This window comes from Lathyrus oleraceus, chromosome 5 (assembly GCF_024323335.1).
Source record: "Lathyrus oleraceus cultivar Zhongwan6 chromosome 5, CAAS_Psat_ZW6_1.0, whole genome shotgun sequence".
Classification (NCBI taxonomy): Eukaryota; Viridiplantae; Streptophyta; class Magnoliopsida; order Fabales; family Fabaceae; genus Lathyrus; species Lathyrus oleraceus.
This window is the reverse complement of record NC_066583.1, coordinates 537,192,573-537,199,648: the sequence shown is the minus strand read 5'-3', so window position 1 is coordinate 537,199,648 and position 7,076 is coordinate 537,192,573. Positions and strand designations below refer to the sequence as shown.

The following is a 7,076-nucleotide window of genomic DNA, read 5'->3' as shown; positions in this document are numbered from 1 at the left end:
TCTTATTTCTTAAAATAGGTTTACTACTTTAGCGTTCTGCGCACGTTTTATAAGTGACAATAAAAGGCCTCAATTTAAGTGTAAACTTCGTTCTGAATACGCGAAAGCGACAGTTCCTGTTAAATGGATTATTTTCAAGAGTAGAAAATATTGCCCCATAAGTAGTTCTATTTAGACATTTGAAGCATCGTTTAACTGACGTGAAATACATTCAAGCCTATCTTTATCTGCACTATTTTTATCATTTTCTTTATTTATTGGTATTTTGCGATATCAATATCTCATTTGTACCGCCTTAGATAAACATCGTAACAATAGTAATCGATAGATTGACGATTTGGTCTCTGTGGGATCGATAATCTTTTATATTACTCTGACGCGATTCGTGCACTTGCGAATATAGCGATCAAGTTTTTGGCGCCGTTGTCGGGGACCAACTTCGTCAAATTTCATACCCTGTTGTTACACCGTCTATACTAAGGCATTATTAGCCGGTAAATGCGAAGAACCCGTAGTACTGGAAATTTAGTAGATCCTTTAGCGGAACCCAAATGTTACACTCGTACACGCCTCTTACTCATCCGAATTAAGAAAGCTATGGCCGAGAATCGCGACCGGAGACCTCTTACGGAGTTTGCCCAACCCTCTGACGAGGAACCTAGTTATAGTATAGTAAACCCTATAATTCCTGCCAACAATTTTGAACTAAAACCATCTTTACTACAATTAGTGAAACAGAACCAATTCGCGGGTCTCGCTACTAAGAACCCAAATCAACATTTAAAAGTATTTATTCAATTGGCCAACACCTTTAAATCCAACGGTGCTTCACATGATGCGATTTGTTTAAGATTATTTCCTTTCTCCTCAGAGATAGAGCGCGTTCGTGGTTAGATTCACTTCCAGCTAACTTAATAACTACCCGGGAAGACCTTAGGAGAGTATTCCTTGCTAGATATTTTCCCCTAGTAAGACTGTTGTTCTTCAAAACCAAATAACTAGATTTACTCAAAACCAAGGAGAAACGCTTTTTGAAGCTTGGGAGAGATACAAGAAGTTGTTAAGAGTCTATCCACACCATGGCCTAGAACAATGGATGATCGTTCATACCTTATACAATGGACTCCATTATAACAAAAAGATGAGCATCGCCGCTGCCGCTGGTGGCGCGTTGATGAACAAACCTTACCCTGAAGCTTGTGACCTAATTGAGGATATGGCCCAAAACCATTACCATTGGGGAACTGAACGAGCATCAGTAGAGAAAAAGGAGACCCAAGGTGGAATACATGAGATAAGTTCTATGGACATGATGCAAGCGAAAATGGACGCTTTAGCCCTTAAGGTCGAACATATTTCTACAAACTCTAACACCGCAGCGGTAGTCCACACAGAGTGTGAACTTTGTGGATCTAAAGGACACGAATCGGCGGAATGTAACCTTTTGAATGACCTGAACACCGACCAAGTGAATTACGCCCAAGGTAACCCATTTTCAAACACTTGTAACCCTGGATGGAAGAATCACCCAAATTTTTCCTATAAGAACCAGAACGCAATCCAAAATTTTGCACCTCAAAGACCACAAGGTTTTCAAGCCCAAAAACCAAATCAACCTATGCAAGCTGTGCCCCAGAAGCCTAACCTTGAGAAGATCATGGAGAATTTTATATCAGGCTAGCCTCAGCAAAATAAAGAATTCCTAAACGAGAACATTCATGTAAACAAACCGATAACGCAATTAGGGACTAAGGTTGATCAGATAATTACTCACAATAAGATGCTTGAAACCCAGATCTCACAGGTAGCACAAAACCAAGCCCCGCAAACTACACTTGGAGGACAATTACCTGGACAACCTCAACTCAACCCTCAAGGGAAAGCTAACGATATCACATTACAAAGTGAGACCGCTTATGAAGGGCCTTATAACCCAGCAATAAGCGAGTCCAAAGCTTCTAAAGAAAATCTACCTACCAACCAAGGAGGGGAACCAGTGGAACCCGAAAAACAAACCGACCAAGAAGGAGAAGCCAAGGAGGCATCACAGTCGTGCAGAACGAGAAGGGCGAGCATGTGGCTAAACGTATAGAAGGCGGATGACGTATGTGCATAGACTATAGGAAACTCACTAAGGCAACTTGGAAAGACCATTTCCCCCTTCCATTCATAGATCAAATGCTTGAGCGTCTTGCCAGACACTCCTGCTTTTGTTATCTGGATGGATATTCTAGATTTTTCCAAATACCCATACACTCCGAGGATCAAGAGAAAACAACCGTCACCTGTCCTTACGGAACATTTGCTTACAGACGAATGCCGTTTGGACTTTGCAATGCGCGATCTACTTTCCAACGTTGTATGATGTCAATCTTCGCAGATTATCTTGACGAAATTATGGAAGTTTTCATGGATGATTTCTCGGTATGTGGGTTTGAATTTGAGAATTGTCTCATTAATCTTGAGAAAATCCTAGACAGATGCGTAGAACTTAACCTTGTGTTAAACTGGGACAAGTGCCACTTTATGGTTAAAGAAGACATAGTGTTAGGACATATAATATCTGAAAGAGGCATTGAGGTCGACAAAGCAAAGATAGAAGTGATAGAAAACCTTAACCCTCCTAAGACTGTTAGAGAAGTCCGAAGTTTTCTTGGACACGCCGGTTTTTACCGACGCTTTACCAAAGATTTTTCTAAAATAACAAAACCCCTGACCGGCCTTTTGATGAAAGACGTTGAATTCATTTTTAATGAAAAATTTATCAAAGCCTTTAATCATTTAAAACAAGCGCTAATTTCAGCACCCATTTTACAAACTCTGGATTAGACTCAACCTTTTGAAATAATGTGTGATGCTAGCGATTTCGCTGTAGGAGTTATTTTAGGACAAAGAAAAAATAAGAAATTGCATGTGATATATTACGCTAGTAGAACCCTAGATGCCGCTCAACTCAATTATACGACAACAGAGAAGGAACTCCTAGCTGTAGTTTTTGCAATTGATAAATTTAGGTCTTATCTTGTCGGATCTAAGATTATAGTCTATACAAACCATGCAACTATCCGTTACCTTCTAAGCAAAAAGGATGCAAAACCTAGCTTACTTAGATGGATCCTTTTGCTATAAGAGTTCGACTTAGATATCCGAGACAAAAAAGGAACAGAAAACATAGTTGCTGACCATCTTTCCAAATTAGAGCATTTGAAGCCAAACCATTTACCTATAAATGATGATTTCACCTATGACAGATTGATAGCTAAGTTAGATATCGTTCCCCTTGAACCTGATAGAGACAACCTTGGAACAGTTTCAGAGATTAGCAGAGTACCATGGTACGTTGATTTTGTGAACTATCTAGCCGCTGATATCATACCACCTGACCTTAATTATCAACAAAAGAAGAAGTTCTTTATAGATGTAAGACATTTCTATTGGGACAAACCACTCCTTTTTAAAAGAGGAATAGATAACATCTTTCGAAGTTGCATCCCGGAAGAAGAAATTAGAAATATCATAGAGCATTGTCACTCTTCACCCTATGGTGGACATTCAAGCACATCCAAGACATACGCTAAGATCCTTCAAGCTGGTCTTTATTGGCCAACACTATGGCGTGATGTCCATACTTATATTGTCCAATGTGACCGGTGCCAGCGCGCTGGAAACATCTCAAGACGCGATGAAATTCCTTTGAAGAACATCCAAGAAGTGGAATTATTTGATGTTTGGGGTATTGATTTCATGGGACCTTTTCCATCTTCGATGGGAAACAAGTATATTTTGGTAGGCGTCGGCTATGTGTCCAAATGGATAGAAGTTATAGCCTCACCCACTAACGACACAAGAGCAGTCATCAAGTTGTTTAAAAACAATATTTTCCCCAGATTTGGAGTGCCACGAATTGTCATAAGTGATGGTGGATCACATTTTATATCCAGGATAATCGATAAACTCTTAAGAAAGTATGGAGTAAAACACAGAGTAGCAAAACCATATCATCCCCAGACTAATGGTCAAGTGGAAGTATCAAACAGAGAGATTAAGCAAATCTTGGAAAAAACTGTTTCAATATCCAGAAAAGATTGGTCTGAAAAGCTAACAGAAGCATTGTGGGCTTACAGAACTGCTTATAAAACTCATATTGGAAATACACCATACCAGTTAGTCTATGGAAAGTCATGTCACTTACCTTTTGAACTTAAGCACAAAGCATATTGGGCCATCAAGACCCTGAATTTGGATTACCTAGCATCTGGCAAGAAACGAATCCTCGATATCCACAAATTGGAGGAACTCCGTCAGAACGCTGACGAGAATTCCATTATATACAAAGAAAGAACCAAAGCATGGCATGACAAAATGATTGTGAAAAAGGACTTTAATATAGGTGACTCTGTTCTCCTTTTCAATTCCAGATTACGACTTTTTCCAGGTAAGCTGCGCTCGAGATGGACAGGCCCCTTTAAGGTTTCCAAAATCCTCAAATCTGGAGCAGTTGAAATCCGGAACAATTCCTGTAATCCGTTTGTGGTAAATGGACAAAGACTAAAGCAATATCAAGGAGGTGACATCCCCACAGAATGCCCAGTCCATACTCTGATCGACCCTCCGGTTCCTACCTCTGATATACAAAGTTCAAATCGTCAAGCTAACGACGTTAAACAAGTGTTGCATGGGAGGCAACCTATGATTTCTTTTTCCTTTACTTCACTTTTACTAATTCGATTTATATTTTTATATGTATTATTATTATTATGTTTTTATTTCCTTTTGACTTTACTTTACTTTTTTATTTTGTCATTTATCAAGCTTAATCAAAATAAAAAAGGAAGCATGTTATGGAAGCCTATGTACACCCCCTTTGCAAAATGAGGAAAAAGTTGTAGCCCAAGAGCAAGGAACAAGCCCAACCCAAACAACAAGTCCGGATTCATGGCAGGCACCATGGGGTATGTACCATTTACGGGACAGAATCCCTAAATCCCCCATTTTTGCCTTCTTCAACCTCTCAAAACCCATTTTTCCTCCTTCCACCTCCATCGAAGTCCACGAAAATTCCCAACTTCATCATTCTAACTCCAACCCATTATCATTCCCAAACTTCACTCATCAATTTCCTCCACCAAAAACCCACTACAATCCAATTTTCACTCCCTTACCATAAAAACCCATTTTCTCTTCACTCACCATCAATGGATGGAACAGAAGTCAACAATATCATCCTTTGCGGAGGGAAACCTGGAGAGCGTCAACAATTTTTTTACAGAAGTTGCAAACACGGGAAATTCTCTCCACTAGGTATGTAGATGAGGACTGTTTGTATACTTTAGGGACGTATCATAATGTTTTTCATATGCTAGATAATGTAGGATTGCATGAGATTTTTGCTAATAATGAACCCACCTATGATAGGTTGACCAGGGAATTTCTGAGTTCCCTAATTTACACCATTCATCCTGGCACTGCTAGCGCGGTTGGTACCGTATGTTTTAGAATGTTCAATGTTGAATATGAGTACACTCCCGACGCCTTAGCTAGTTTGTTAGGAATGCCTTACAGAGAGGGTGCCATTTGTGAGACACCCATAGATACAGAATGGGCACTCGAAGCATTTAACTTTTGGAATAGATTATCGAATGTGGCTGCCACTTCTTTTGAAGGAATTTTAGCCTCCATTATTCATAACCCGACCATCCGTATTTTTCTATATCTTTTGGCATGTACTATTTTTGGCCGAGAAAATTCTAATAAAGTAAATGCGCGCGAGTTGCTATTTTTACAGGGTTGCCTTACTAATCGAAGGATCAATCCTGTTCCTTTTATTCTTGCACATATGTCCGCCATTTTGAAACAAGGAGGAACCATTTCTTTTGGTGGATTAATTACTTCTATTGCTATAGCACTAAATCTCAACATTGAGTTAGCTACCTTAGAACCTCTCCCTCCCCACACCATTAACTTGAAATTTTTGAAGGATATGAAATTGTGCAAGGTGCGGCGAGCAGGCTGTTATAACCTCATGGTCAATGGTGTAGCTATACCGAGTGTTGTTTTACCTTGCTCTCAGTGTACAGATGTGCGACATGCAAGGAACTGGACATATGATCTCGATGCTCCACCTTTTACCGGTGCTTTGCCACCTAATGTCCCTATGGACGATGGGCAAGGGACCGATGATGAGTATGACCAGCGCGGCCAGTCCCCTGCTCATGATATTCCTACACACACTGAATCACCTACACACGTTGCACCTTCTTCTTCTGACCATTTTTCAGGTACCACTCCTGGTTTTTACATCACTGAGGAGATGTGGCGCGAGCACCTGACTCGGGAAGAAAGGCGTGACGACCATCTAAATACCATAAACCAACAATTGACTGATAATATGAGTTTTATGGTAGCCTCCCAGCAGCGCACTGAGCATGCACATGGACTATCACGGAGTCCTTGCTTACAATCACTAATGAGCAGCATCACCAGTAATAGGCTAATGAGTGGCATTTCACACTTACCGAGGCCACCCAGGGGTCTCTCTTAGGTCGCTCTAGGCAGCTGCAGGAAGGTCTTAGCCATCATAGCAGGAGTCGTCGACCCAGGTATCCTGACCAGGGCGGTGACGGTGACGGTGATCATACATAGTTCTCTCTCTTTCAGGTACTCCTACCTATCTCATATCGAAACATTGAGGACAATGTTTGGTTTAAGTGTGGGAGGAGATTTTTATCGCTTTCCTTTATTTTCAGTATGTTTTGTGTGTTTTAGTTGTTTGCTTTTCTTTCAATAAAATAACATGTATTTGACGAGTCATCTGTGTGGTGTATCTGTACTTCTCCCATTCTTTAGCCTTACCAAAAATTTTGTGAGCAAAGAAAACAATGTATTTTGAATATTCAGGCTATAAGACAGGTTTATGACAAGATGTAAAATATTTGGGAAAACTTTTTCTAAAAATCGATATCGTCTTGACACCGTAGGCTTCATGATTATAAGAGTCGATCCCGATACCCCATATGATGTGGCCCTAATTTTTGTTCCAAATAAGTCCTTAAGTAGTTTATCCTTGCAGTCAGCTC

The 7,076-nt window shown here is 40.2% G+C and overlaps 1 non-coding gene across 1 annotated transcript; it reads right to left on the bottom strand.

Annotated features, from left to right (window-relative positions):
* Positions 1-979: 979 nt before the first annotated feature.
* LOC127088426 (small nucleolar RNA R71) lies at positions 980-1,086 on the bottom strand. The gene has a single exon (XR_007790263.1). It is a non-coding gene; the product is annotated as a small nucleolar RNA R71 (small nucleolar RNA).
* Positions 1,087-7,076: the final 5,990 nt, after the last annotated feature.